This window comes from Salminus brasiliensis, chromosome 25 (genome assembly GCF_030463535.1).
Source record: "Salminus brasiliensis chromosome 25, fSalBra1.hap2, whole genome shotgun sequence".
Taxonomy (NCBI): Eukaryota; Metazoa; Chordata; class Actinopteri; order Characiformes; family Bryconidae; genus Salminus; species Salminus brasiliensis.
Window position 1 is genome coordinate 16,012,550 of NC_132902.1, and position 14,477 is coordinate 16,027,026.

Below are 14,477 nucleotides of genomic sequence, written 5' to 3' on the forward strand. Positions count from 1 at the left end.
GGGCTGAGGGGCAACCCTCAGATTAGTATTGACAGGAGAGGAAATTCACTTTGGTGTGGAATTTGTGACAGCAGAGAGAACCATAACAGCGCTGCATTGACACCTACAGCTTTTCCGGAAAGAGGTTCGCTGAGGACGGCAGGCTCCGGTAGAAACTCATAAAGATGAGAAGATACAACTACAAATGTATTTTAAGGAGGTCAAAAGACAGACTGCACACAGGTGTTCATGTGTTTTGTGTGATGTTTAATGGTAAACGTTATAACTACTGACATCTGGAGTTTTGCTTAGGTCTTAGTTAGAAGATCTTGTCTCCTTGCTGGTTATGTATGTAATGATTAAAGGTACAGTCAAATGTTTAGCCTCAAATAATCATTGTTTTAATAGAATACATATATAAATGGCCTCCCCTAGGCTTCTTCAGAGCAAAACCTGCTATATGTCACTATTGCAGTAATGTAATAATCTATGAAATAATATGGCTTACTATAATGTCTCTTTCCATGTGACATTGCCCTTCTCGGACCTAAAACATAGGTAAATGCTGTCAAGCTAATACCAAAACAATAGTTCAATATCCAGACAGAATCTAGACAATATGATGTTGCTAAACTTTTATTAGAAATCCACTATGTGAAAAATCTGGGTATGTATCAGTATCCGATATTTTTTATGAATAATTGCAAATATTGACATACACATTCATAAAATGTAAATAATATAAATTATGAAAAATCTACCTTTTCTTTGCTGGTCTTAATGTGCCCTCAACTACTTAGTCTCTCCATTCCCTCAAAGCTATCTTAAGAGTTACTCTATCACTATATGTATATATAAATACATATCCCTTGATATAAATAGATCATTATGATTATTTATAGTATTTCAATTGACACGTTTTGTTCCAGGTTAATCACATGTGATTTTATCTGTGACTTTTTATGCTTATTTTGTGACAGTTCTTATCCGACAAAAGAGGTCAGAGATTTACTACACATCTGTCTACATATAGGAAACCTGTGCAGGTTGATTTGTCTTTGACTACAAACCACATAAAACTTATTAAAACTTAAAACTGTGACGTAAGAGATCCGAGACTTGTCCTCACTGCTTGTAAATATAATCATAAGGCTTAGGCATAGTAAACTTTTCTAGAAATCATTGCAACTTTTTACTTCACAAATACAAGCAAAACATCGGAAAAAGCTGTTCTTGAGCCATAGCAGCACCCTAAATTAAAATGCATTGTATTTATAAACCATAACCTCCAATTTTCCAGGCTTTAGGTTATAAACCTCTCCATCTATAATATGACTGCTGATACAGCTTCATTACTTTAGTCTGTCTGCTTGCTAGTTAGCAAGCTACAGGCCACACGGCAATATTATAGCAAGACAAATTAATTTAAGTGGTGTGACATATGATGTGTTCCAATGTCTTAAGTTTTTTTTTCCACTGAAAAGGTAGCATGGCTAGCTGATTAGCACACTCAGGCTAATCACAATGAGGATCATTGCTTTCCTTTTAAAAATGACTCCCCTTGTAATGTCAGTAGCTTAATGTGTAACACAGGGGGCAGTGGTGCCTCAGCAGTTAGAGCGCCGTGCTATTGATAACAGGGTTGTGGGTTTGATTCCCGGGCTTGGCAAGCTGCCACTGTTGGGCCCTTGAGCAAGGCCCTTTACCCTCTCTGCTCTGCTGGAGTTGGCTGCTCCCTTCTAATGTCTTTAAACATGTTTGCTCTGATAAAGAAAACAGCATTTTTAAACATCTTTCTTTCTTTTTTAAAAAAAAGTCTTATTTTCATTATCATTACAATTAGTTATTAAGGGTCAGATTTCAATTCTTTGCTGTTAATCGATTTAATGTTTTTGTCAGCAAAAAACTATGTAATGCAAAGCACTTTTGACCATTTTGGTGGCTGAAACTTAAGTGCATGCTTTCTTGTTTATATCAATTAGGCTGAGAGCTCATGTGCATTCTAGATCATAACAATGCTTATGTGCATATTTGTTGCAGTCTCTACTGTCCAGGAAATGCTCTCTACCAGATTTTGGAGCTTTGCTATGAGGATTTGATAGCATTCAGTGACAAGAGCATTAGTGAGGTCAGAATGTTGGATGTCACCATCCCAGCTCATCCCAGAAGCACTGAATGGTGCACCATCATTCCAGAGAGCACAGTTCCACTGCTCTGCAGTTCAATGCCAGGGGGCTTTCCATCCCTCAAGCCCCATCATTGTACCAATAGAATCCTGTTTGTCTGTTCCATGGAGTCCTATTCTATTGAGAATACAGGCATCAGAGAAGCTGTGTGTGCGCATATGCACATCTATTTCAACAACGGGTGCAACTTAAAGCCGTTGAATGCATTAATTAGAAGGGGTGTCCACAAACATCTGGAAATATAATGTATGCATGTGTATGTCAGAGGTACATATCAAACCAAATTCAGTGGCAAAGCTGATTACAACTGTATTATTTGAATTCCAGGTTAATGAAGAAGGCCTGGGAGCCACATAAAGGTGATGCAGTAATCTCCCTCTTACACACACATAAACACACACACACGGTTACAGTAAGAAGAAACATATAAGTATGAATATATTAATGCCAGGTAGGCAACACTGGGAGCAGAACCCCTGGAGAGAAAACCGCTCTGTCAGGCTGGGAGAAGGATTTGAATGCTCATGGGGCCTGGAAGCCTCTGTTTGGAGATAGACAGACTGAAAGGAAAAAAAAGAGATGTGAACCTGCAGACACATAGTGCTACATAGTGCTATAAATATGAACTGATGCATTAATCTGAATGTGGCAATTTTCAGACTGACACATCAATTAGAAGCATCAAGTCTTATATTATTATTTTTTTTAAAACCAGATTATTGTGGATGCATGTGTAAAATGAAGCAATTTTGGCTCAGAGGTTGAAGTATTGGGTTACTGATCACAGGGTTGTGGGTTCGATATCCAGGACCACTAAGATGCCACAGTTGAGCCCTCAAGCAAGGCATGGCTGACCCAAGCTTTACAAGACAGGATATGTGGAGATGAGAGAACCTCAGGGGACAAGTGTGGCCTAAAGGTTAGATAAAAGCAGGCTCAGGACCAGAAGGTTGCTGGTTTGATCACCAGGACCGACCGACAGGAAGGAACATTATCCTCCCTTAACATATACAGGTGAACAAGGCACCTAAATCCCCAATTGGTCCTGAGTTGGGTGTTTATTTTAAGTGCCCTATTCACACGTGAGTGTGTTTACTGCTATTAATGATTTAAATAGAGGCAATGTAAATGCCTTTAGAAAGATGATAAGAGCTGTAGACGATTCTGTAATAATTTAAGTTATAATTTATAATAAAAGGAATAATCCAAATGCCTCAAATTAATTATTAAATATTCAATAAAGCAACTGTTTAATAAGACAAATGTTATATCAACCAAACTGAAGCTGTATAAAATCAACCAGAAATAGGCCTGGTGTATGGCTGTTATTAACTGTATTATACTTCTGTGTAAACAGTTCCAGTCACACGTATGTATTCAGCATATTTCTAAAAATAATTATGAATGAAAGTGTGGTGCTATGACTTTTTATGCTAATTTTGTGACAGTTCTAAGCTGACGAAAGAGGTCAGAGATTTACTACACATCTGTCTACATGTAGGAAACTTGTGCAGGTTGATTTGCCTTTGACTACAAACCACATAAAACTTATTAAAACTTCAGTAAGATTATTTTTGATTCTGTGTCGTAAGAGATCAGACACTTGCCCTCGCTGCTTCAGCAGGATTGAATCTGTACAGCTCTGAAAAATTCATCTCCTCTGTCAGCTGCCGTATATTGCTGCGCCCCGTGCACACCTGGGTGAATATTTTACAATAACTAAAAGCAATTCGGGGTAGCCATGCATATTTCATCTGCGCCTCCACGCACACACACTTCTTGACACCTATGGGAGTAATCTGTCTACGGCTTGAAAAAGCATCAATATTTCAAGTTGGTAAAAAGTAAACACAGATTCAAAAGAGGCCATGGGCTGATGCTCGTTCTCTGAGCTAATTTCCTGCAGTAAATCCATCCCGAGCAGACATGTGTGTACCAGCCAAGCGCTCGCTTTCTCCATTAATATGGATGTGTGCGCTTAGATTAAAATCTGTTGTGAGCTAATCTAAATGTCAGTAACAGTCTGAGTGTTCTATGATAGAGAGCTCTGCATGTGTGTGTGGCTGTCTATGTTTGTGTATGCACGCATTTGTGTCTGCTTGTGTGCATCTGGGTGTGTCTGTGTATAGGTGTGTGTCCATGCTTGCCTGATTGTGTGTGTCTGTTTGAGTGCATCTTTGGCTCTCTATATGCAAGTGTTTCTATGTGTGTGCAGTGGAGTGGGCAAATACAAGGTTAATAGTATTCATACACTGTATATATATATATATATATATATATATATATATATATATATATATATATATATATATATATATATATTGTAACACATACTATGTGTCCAAATGTTTGCCGACACCACAAGTTTCATCCATTGCATAGACACAGATCTGCAAATGCATGCACACACACACACACACACACACACACACACAGCTTGTATAGTCCCTGTAGACAAGTACTGCCAATAGAATAGGACTCTCTGGGGCAGATGAACATTAACCTGTAAAATGATGGTTTGCCATTCAATACTTTTAGGATGAGTTGGGGAGTTAGGGATGAAGTGGGGTAGTAATCATCCAACATCCTAACGCTCTTGATGCTGAATGCAATCAAATCCTCACAGCAATGCTTCAAAATCTAGTAGAAAGCCCTCCCTGGACAATAAAGGCAATTATTCCAACCAAACCCTTGATTTCAGAAGAAACAATGAATGAGCAGGTGTCCATATAATACACTGGGTAGGGGCCTCCATTTGCTCTCAAACAGCATCAGAGGTTGGAAACATTCCTTTAAGATTCTGGCCCATGTTAACATGACTGCATAAACCAATTCCTGTAGATTTTTCTGGAGCACTTCCATTCTGCAAATCTCTACCACATCTACCACAAGTGTTCTATTAGTTTCAGATCCAGTGACTGGGAAGGCCACTAGGGAACACTAAACTCATCGTCATGCTCATAAAACTATGTTATCATGGTCATCAACAATAGTCTAATAGGCTGTGGCATTCAAGTGACAACTGATTTGGTATTAATGGGACCAAAGTCTGCCAAGAAAACATTCCACACACCATTACCATCAACACCTCCACCAGGCTGGACTGTTGACACATAGAAGGTTTTATTCGTGGATTCATCCTGCTGGCACCAAATTCTGACTCTACCATCTGCGTACCTCGACAGAAATCGACATTCATTAGACCAGCCTACTTTTTTCAGTTTTGGTGAGCCTGTACAGAGTGGTAGTTTGGTAAGTTACTGTAGCCTTTCTGTCAGCTACAACCAGTCTGGCCAATCTCCATTGATCTCTCATCATCAAGGCATTTCCATCTGCCTCTCATTGGATGCTTCTTCATTTTTGCATCATTCTCAGTGCACTGAGAAGACTGTTGTGCAAGAATATCATGAGATCAGCAGTAACAGAAATACTCCAACCAGCCTGTCTGGCACCATCAATCATGCCATGCTCATGCCCATACTAATAGTTGATGTGAACATTATTTAAAGCCGCTGGCACGTGTCTGCATGGTTTATGCTTTAGACTGCTGTCACATAATTGACTGATTTGCATCTATGAGTAGATGTACATGTCTTCCTAATAAAGTGACTGGTGAGTGTATTTACCCACATACACCTAATTTGTCCAGTAGCATTTACAAAAGTGAAGTATTTTTGGGCATATATGATCACCAGCTAGACCAGTTATGCATCTGGCTCTGTGTGGCTCAGTTGTATATCTATATAGTTAATAAATCATCAAAAACTCTAAAAATGTATGCCCTGAATTTAACACTGATTATCATCAATCATCTGTTCTTAAAGGTGACGTGTTAAAAGCCGGAAAAAAAGCATTAGGATCTGAGCGACTTTGACAAAAGGGCTAAATTGTGATGCTAGACAACTAGGTCAGCACATCTCCAAACCATCTGGCAGAGCCTGTGGGTTTTTCTGATATGCAGTGGTCAGTACCTACCAAAAGTGGTCCAAAGAAGGATAACCAATGAAAAAGGTCATGGGTACCACTGGGTCTCACTGATGTGATCCATGGAGGCCCCAACTCACCTCACTTCTTAAAGGATACCACAGAATGCCTTCAAAGGTCTTGTGGAGTCCATGACTCGATTGATCAGATCTGTTACAGAGGCACAAAGAGGACCTACTCAATATTGGGACTAATGTTATGGCTGATCGGTGTATTGAGAAATATTTAACATACCGGTTTCACCAGACAGTTTGTTGACATGCTGCAGACCATCCTTAAGGAGCTAAAGTTTCCATTATACATTTAATTAGGCAAATAAACATAAGTATGTGTGTATTAACCTATTTAGCATTATGTACATGTGCCTGTGTGAGAGTGTTTCTGGCTATGCTTCTTCTCACTTTTCTTCTTTTCATGTGTGTGTGTTTGTGTGCACACCCAGAGGCAGCACAATCATAGAGCTCGGTCCCAACACACACACACACAACCGTGCCTGCGATATGCAGCCACAGAGTGGCGCGCTCACTCCCGCGGAGAATCACAGGCTGGCGCGTGGCCCCCTAATGATACGCAAATCATTTACATGCTCTCCTCATCAAAGCAGCGCCTCACAGCTCCACCGAGACGCCCGAGCCACCCCCCAACTGCATCTCCAGGCGCAGCGGCTAACCTTTGCGACTTGCCAAGAAACGCTGATTAATTTTTTAAATGCAGCTGTTGACCTATTATAGAGAGGAGCGCGTTATTCCATCAGTGTTTACAAGCCGCCTCTAAAGGAGAAACAGAGACGAGCAACAGCAAAAAAAACAGCATTAAACAGAAAGCGTTCTGGGTCACGTTGGCGTGCAAAACGTCAATCAAAGCGGAGGCCTAGATCCATCATGTCCCGCTTTCGCTTCAGCAGGCACATCAGAAAGGAGAGCGGTGGCACAATAGAACAATAATTACACCGCGGCGCTTAGGCTAAGTCCCAGGTCTGCTTAATGCATGCATAAATAAAAGATGATGGATTCATGTTCAATAATTAATCATAATGTTTCCATCATGCGATCACAGCGAGGTGTAAAACTGCGCTGTTATGAAGTACTTAGCAAAATTAACTTCTGTTTCAAACAGATTTATTAGGCGGGTCGAGTCGGGACTGCTTTGTCTAGAATAAGACTGTAGGGCACCTTCGATGTAAAAAGTGGGTTTTAAAAGGCGGCCTAGAATGGAAAACTCTATTTACCTTGCCGTAGTTGACTAATGAGAGTTTGGTACATGGAAGGGACACACCATGAACACTTCCTTCAAAAGAGAATCCAACATTATCAAAACAGCGCTGGAAAATGGGCCAATTCCAAAATCTTCAAACTCCTGTAATAGTCATAAATCATTTTATTTATACCCACAAAATATACATACACACAGCCCTCTAACAAACCCTGAACAGCTAAGTCTGAATAATGTAAATAGGAGGCTAAATATGCTAAAAGCTAATACTAGGCAAATCAGAACAAGTGCAGCTGAAAAGGCTAAAAGCTAACCCAGCCAACTGGCTACAATCTCATTGGCTAGATAACCAGGGGACAACAACATTATCCAATACGACTCTGGAATAATTACAGAAAATATTTTTAGTTTTTATTTGTTTTGCTGCAGTTCTAAGGCAAGCTAAGCTAGGCTGGGCTATGCAATGCTCCTAAAAATTGTAAAACCACATCTGGGCATTTTCTGTCCCCATCCAATGTCACATACTTACTATTTATGCATTAAAAACAACTTAAAATACTCTGTAAATGCATTTTGTGTCACCTTTAAACCAACTGTCATGCTAATGTTCCCTTGTAAGTGCCACCTTCAGTGGTATTCTAATGTTTAAGGAAACAGAGGCCCTTTATATTTGTACTAGAAGAACAGGCCTACCTGATTTTATACCACAAAGCCCACACTTCAATATAAACACACAATTTGAAACATTAGCCTGTGTTTCAGAATGAAATATTTGTTAACACTGCCACTCCACACATGGAGTTATGCTATTTTAAGGGCACTGCATGTTGTCGTTTCTGTGTATCGTTACACATCACAAAACAGTGTTTTATTTCAACATGGTCAACATGTAAATGCTGCAGAAAGTACAGCCTCCAGACGACAGGGTTAGTTTTAACGTAAGATTACAACCAAATCTCCCAGAGAAAACAATGATAATGAGTGATATAAGTTCACAAAAGTGACATCTGGCCATTGTTTTGCACAGATACAATAAAAATGTACTATAAATATCATGTGAATTCAAGATTTTTAATTGGATCTGTTTAATAATAGCTTGTTTCATTCATTAAATTTTCATTATGTGGATGCAACTATTTTGATGTATTTAGGTTGGAAAGCTAAACAACATATTGAACAAATTCTATCCAGTCTTTTTACAGGCTGCTACAACTAGCCCCTCTGTGTGTTACAGTAAACCCAATGGGGTAAGTTTTATTGTCTACAGCAACATTACTTTTAAAGTTCTTCTTAAGATATTCAGGCTGCTTGTGTAATATTCTTATTATTACTCTTTTTACATCTTCATCGTAAAGCCAGCTGACCGTCTCCTCTTGGTGTAAAGGGGAAACTCTGTAGGTTCAACTTTTAACCGAAGTGTCAGTAGCCATCTTGAAGCATGAATTTTGTCCATTTTCAAAGACAGCGACATGTGTCCACCGCAGCCGTCCAACTCTCAGCACATGGGCCTGCAGAGTTTCTAGTGACTTTCAAAAAAAAAGCGGCGCCAGCATTCACTTTGTAGTGTACACTTGTACTACATACAAACTGTGATTCACTTTGTAGTGTGCGCTTGCACACGTCCGCATCCAAACTGGAACGAGACCATAAGGGCTGAGAGCGGCGCGCTAAGGCATAGGGGACGAGCCGGCGCAGCGGCGCGCGTGGACACATATGGAGCGGGACCCGATCGGAGGAGGCATCTGAGGGTTTGACACCGCTTCTGACATGACCCAGATGAACAGGCCAGCACTTCTGCGAAATGCCAAAAAGCCCCTTCTGGCCTGCTCACGGGCCCAGTAGTACCAGTTCCAGTCCAGACCAGAAGACATGGAGCCAAAACACAGTGTAGTGGTCCAGGAACACAGACAGGGCGTGTGTCAAAGGTTTCTTTGAGCATTCCCTTTATACCAGCGACATGTAGAAGTCCAAAGCGAAGATGGCAGCACAGCATCTTCATGAGAGTGAGAGAGAGAGAGAGAGAGAGAGAGAGAGAGAGAGAGAGAGAGAGAGAGTACGAGAAACAAGCCTTCATCAACAAATCAGAAATGTGCAACATCTGCATTATGCAAAAGGTCACTCACAGGACAAGAAGAGGCCAGCTTTGATAGGTTAGCTTCTGTGGCCTCAGAGTAGCCTTTAGATTAGCTAGTTAATCAAAATAAAGTTTTTAAAGTTTCTTGAAAGCTTAAGTTTATTGATCTAAAATGATTCTCCTTTAAGATTCATTCAAACTCAAACTAGCCAAAGTCAAGACATAACCAGCCGAGCAAAGACGCTAAGTTATCAGCTGTCATGTATTAAAGATGGAGACTTTTTTTTGTTTTGTTTTTACATAAAGCCACAGTTTAAATGTATAAAATAATTGCAGATGTAAAACATTAAGTAATTTAAAGTGTTTTATTGCTGTGGAATGTAAAAAAAAATATTGTCTGGACAACAACGTCTAACAAAGTCTACATTTATGTTGACATGATCTATTAAATGAACCAGTTTTGCTTGGATGGACTGTTAGGACCAGCTTATGTGAGATCCCCATAGAAGTCCAGTTTTGACCTGGCCTGGACATAAAAACAGGAATATAAAGTCATGCTATGTAGAATTACAAGCTATACATTTCTCCCTGTAATATAGATGCTGTGCTCAATAAGCTTCTTTGCTAACTAGTAAACCAGCTGTCATGTTTTAAAGATGGAGTAGTTTATTACATAAGGCCGAAGTTTAAACGTATAAAATAATTACATGTTTAAATGTAGTAAGTAATTTAAAGTATTTTATTGCTGTGGAACATAAAACAAATATTAATTAAAGATGTCTGAACAACTTCTGATCATGTCTACATTTGACATGATCCTTTGCCTAATACCACAGTAATGGGTTGTGTGTTTACAGGCTTCAGTAGTGCCTTTACTGTAGTAGATTACTGGGGGTTATTTTTCTGGTATGTCCCTTAAAATCAGTACATACTGCACAATACACACTACATTAATGTTGGCAGGATACTTTGTCTAGTAATGGGTGGTATGTTAATTAATTAATTTATTTATTTATGTATTTATTTATTTTTTAAATAAAACCAATTTAAATGCCTCAGTAGTCCCTTTAATGTAGATTATTGAGGGTTATTTTTCTGATATGTCTCTTAAAAACAATACATGCTGCAGGAGCAGCGTTCCAGCCCAAAGTGGCAATGACGGAGACGCTGTTCTCCCTATTTCAAATCAGTCGAGTGTCAACATTAATTTGAAGCTGGTATTTTAAGGTAAAAATGCTACATATTGTTGCTTTATAGTATACTGGGTGAACCAGTGTATTGGTGTATACACCACCCTCATCCTTCCGAATCAGTTTTCTTTGGGACTACTTTGGCTTGTTAAACATCTGAGCATCTGAGTAGTGGTTTGGTACTTTGTATCAGTATTTTGAGCAGATTTGTCCCTTGCAGTACATTCTGTGACCACGGCCTTGATTCTTTGGCACATTGAAATCAGTATAGAAAGAAAGAGAGCGAGAGAGAGACTGACAGGCATCAGAGAGTGATAGACATCCAAACACAATGCAGAGAAATATTAGGCCCGAGTAGAAAATGATGTTTTCACTTTTGTTCCTTTGTCTGGGACAATACTGATTCCTACAGAAGCCTTTTGCATACTTATGCATTTCATTTACACTATGTGCGTGGGTGAGTGATTCTGACTGCATGTTTTATCCAAACCCAGCATAAACCAGTTAAGCATTTGTATTCTGAAGACTCGGGGGCAGAGAGAGAGAGAGAGGGAGAGAGAGAGCACAAGCACAAATCACTTCACCCTAAAGGAACTCTGGCAGTAGTCAAAAAAGCCCCCTGAATAAAAGAAACAATTTACATGCAAATCAAAGTTTATCAACTCCATCTCCTTTTTCGCCTGTTCTTGGGCATATTTGCATTCGCAAGCTCAAAGGCATTCATTTTAGGCAAGTGAGCCAGTACACACACTGAAGAAGAAGAAGAAGAAGAAGAAGAAGAAGAAGGAGAGGAGAGAGAGAGACTGTATCCTCCTGTCAGCAGCAGGAGACTGCTGCATGTGACAGAGCATGAAATGAAGGCAGACTGCAGAGCCACAAGCCCTGCGCCCATCACGCCAAATGGACCCTACGTTTATACCCCAGCCCCCCCTCACAGTCAGCAGTCAGAACTGAAAAATTGACTCCCTCAATGCGGAGAGATTTGCAGGACGAGATAGGCAAAAGAAATCCTGTTTGAGAGCACTCTGACTGTTAGATCTCTCCGTTAAGTCCTCCGGCTTTCCTTCATAAAGAGCCCACATCAATATACTGTCGGGTCTAATCCTCCACGCGAGAAAAGAGAGAGATGTCAAGAGGAGTTAAAAGAAATCCAGGAGTGGATATGCAGGCCTAGTCAGACCCAATAAGCCCTGCTGAGCGCTCATCAAAGAGTGCAGTGCTCTCACTCGCCACCAGAGGGTGTCATTCAGTCAGTCAAGAATGAGAAACGCCATGAAATACTTCCAGACCCATAAATAAAGCAAGCTGATCGTTATGATCGTTACGTTAATACAGTAATACAGTAATACGATATAATAAAAAAAGGGTTGTGAGCTTTCAAGCCGTAATAATCCTTCATAATAATCAATACTCCTTTTCAGGAGTATCTTCATTTTAAAATTATTTGAATCATTTGAATCTCTCTACAGCATATATTCAAATCTGTTACTGGTCTTCTAAGACAAACCTTCACCTTTTTTTCATTCACAGACCTGCGTAGGCCAAATTGCAGTCAGGCAAAAGTGTAATTTCAGCCAGTGGCCACCAGAGGGAGGCATTTTCCTACAAAGACTCCCCTAAGAGAAACTCTGTAGGTTTACTGAAAACATCAGATTTACTGTGATCCAGTGAACTATTTGAATGTACATGTTTGTTTTATAACATTGTAAGTCATGTTTTTTCACAAATGAAATTCAATAATCTCGTATTCTCACTTTGCTTGTATTCAATCAAACAGCTGGACTGTTTGAATAGAGGACTGTCTTACATGAGATTTCCACAGACGTCCAGTTTTGAACAGGAATATAAAGACATGCTATGTAGAATTACAAGCTATTTACATTTCATGGATGCTGGTGAATTATACACACACACACACACACTCACACACACACATATATATATATATATATATATATATATATATATAGTCAAATCAAGTCAAGTCAGATTTATTTGTATAGCGCTTTTTACAACTGTTGTCATCACAAAGCAGCTTTACATAATTAGTGATTAATTAAAAACAAAGACAGAGAAGAAAGAAGAAAATAACGTAAGACATGATGAATCAAAGACCCCCAGTGAGCAAACATTATTTAAACATTAATAAAATATGACCAAACCAGGTATAACAGCTAGTTAAACATTTTTTTAACATGGTCATTAAACAGGTAGCAGTGGTAGGTGGGTGAGCCGCTGGTCTGCTATGGGTGGTGGTGGGTGGGGGGCCTGCTTCCAGCAGGTCGGGCTGGGTGTCCATTTACTCGGAGAAGGTAAAAAGAGAGGGTTAGTTCTGAGAGGAATTTTATGGAGAGCAGAGAATGTTGGGCAGTATCAGAGTACACTGGACATTGCTGCTGTCCAGTGAAAAACATGTTTCCCCATTTTTGTCTATTGTTAGTTTTCTAAGTGAACAGACCAATAGAAATGCTCTAAATTACATGGACTACATTTTATATTTTACATATATCTTGTATGTTGTCTTATTTATGTCTTTTAAACATAGTTGTGCTCTTTTTGGGTGTGTATGTGTTCAAGGCCTAAAGCCGTTCACCATGTGCTGAGTCTCCTACAAACCAAGTCAGATTTACCAATGCAATGGTCTCCAAAGAGACTCTCTTCCACACCTTCGTACAAATAATACAATAGAGTTTGGTTTGATAAAGAGGAGTTTAAATAATGGAAGATAATCAAAGCTTTTCAGTATTTCTCCTTCAACTACATACAGCCTCCTGACTTAGAGCCCAAGTCTATCTTAGATTGCATCAAGCGTACAGCAGCATGATGTAGCAGCGTGTGGTATCTAGTATCTTGTAGCTTCTAGTCAACGTAGGCCTCAATCCCAATGTCATAGTCCTTTAGGACACTGAAGCTCCAAACTGCAATATTAGTGGGTGGTTTTATTAAAATATGGTGCTGTTTCAGTGAGCAGAGGATAATACAGTGTGTGGAGTGTGGTGGTTCCTCTTTAGTCATGTCTCAAATTCAAGGTTGCAGAAGAGGTAGGAGAGACCTTGCTGGGGCTGGTATGTGAAGGCTCATGTCCAGTGCTTTGAGACAGATTTGGTAGAGTACCAGCACTTCGTATTACACATGTAAATCTTAAAAGCATTACTTTAAAACAAAATGAGACACTACATGTCCAAATGTTTGTGGACACTCTTTCTAATGAATGCATTCAGCTCATTTGAGCTGCACCCATTGCTGACACAGATGTGCACATGCACACATACACAAACATGCACAGCTTGTTTAGCCCTTGCCCTTGTCTATACCACAGGACTCTCTGGAGGAGATAAACATGGACCAGTTGGCACCATGCCTAATTAGTGGGGCAGTGGGACTGTGTTCTCTGGAATGATGGTTGTCGCTCCATCCAGCACTTTTGGGATGAGTTGGGGGGTTGGGCATAAGGTGTGGGGGGTGAATATCCAACATGCTGACCTAGGGCTTTACCCGACTTTGGACATGCAATATTACAGTTCCATTATTCATATATTTAATATTTTTGAGCTTTTACAAATCAGTAAAATTACTGAAGTAACGTCAGGCTGCCACATAAACTTGTGGAATATTGAGACAGCTCGCCTGGCCTATATAAATCACAAAGCAGATGAGTGGTCATATTCTCCCGAGTTATGACAGGCCCGGCAGAGACTTACATACATAACCTAGCTATATTTTGAATTAGCCTGTAAATAGAATTTACTGCCTGCATTATATATGCCCAGGAAATTGGCCGTTTACTGCAGCTTACCCATGTCCTTCAAAAGCTCTGGGCTGGGCAATGTGACAATATTTCATCGTATTGTG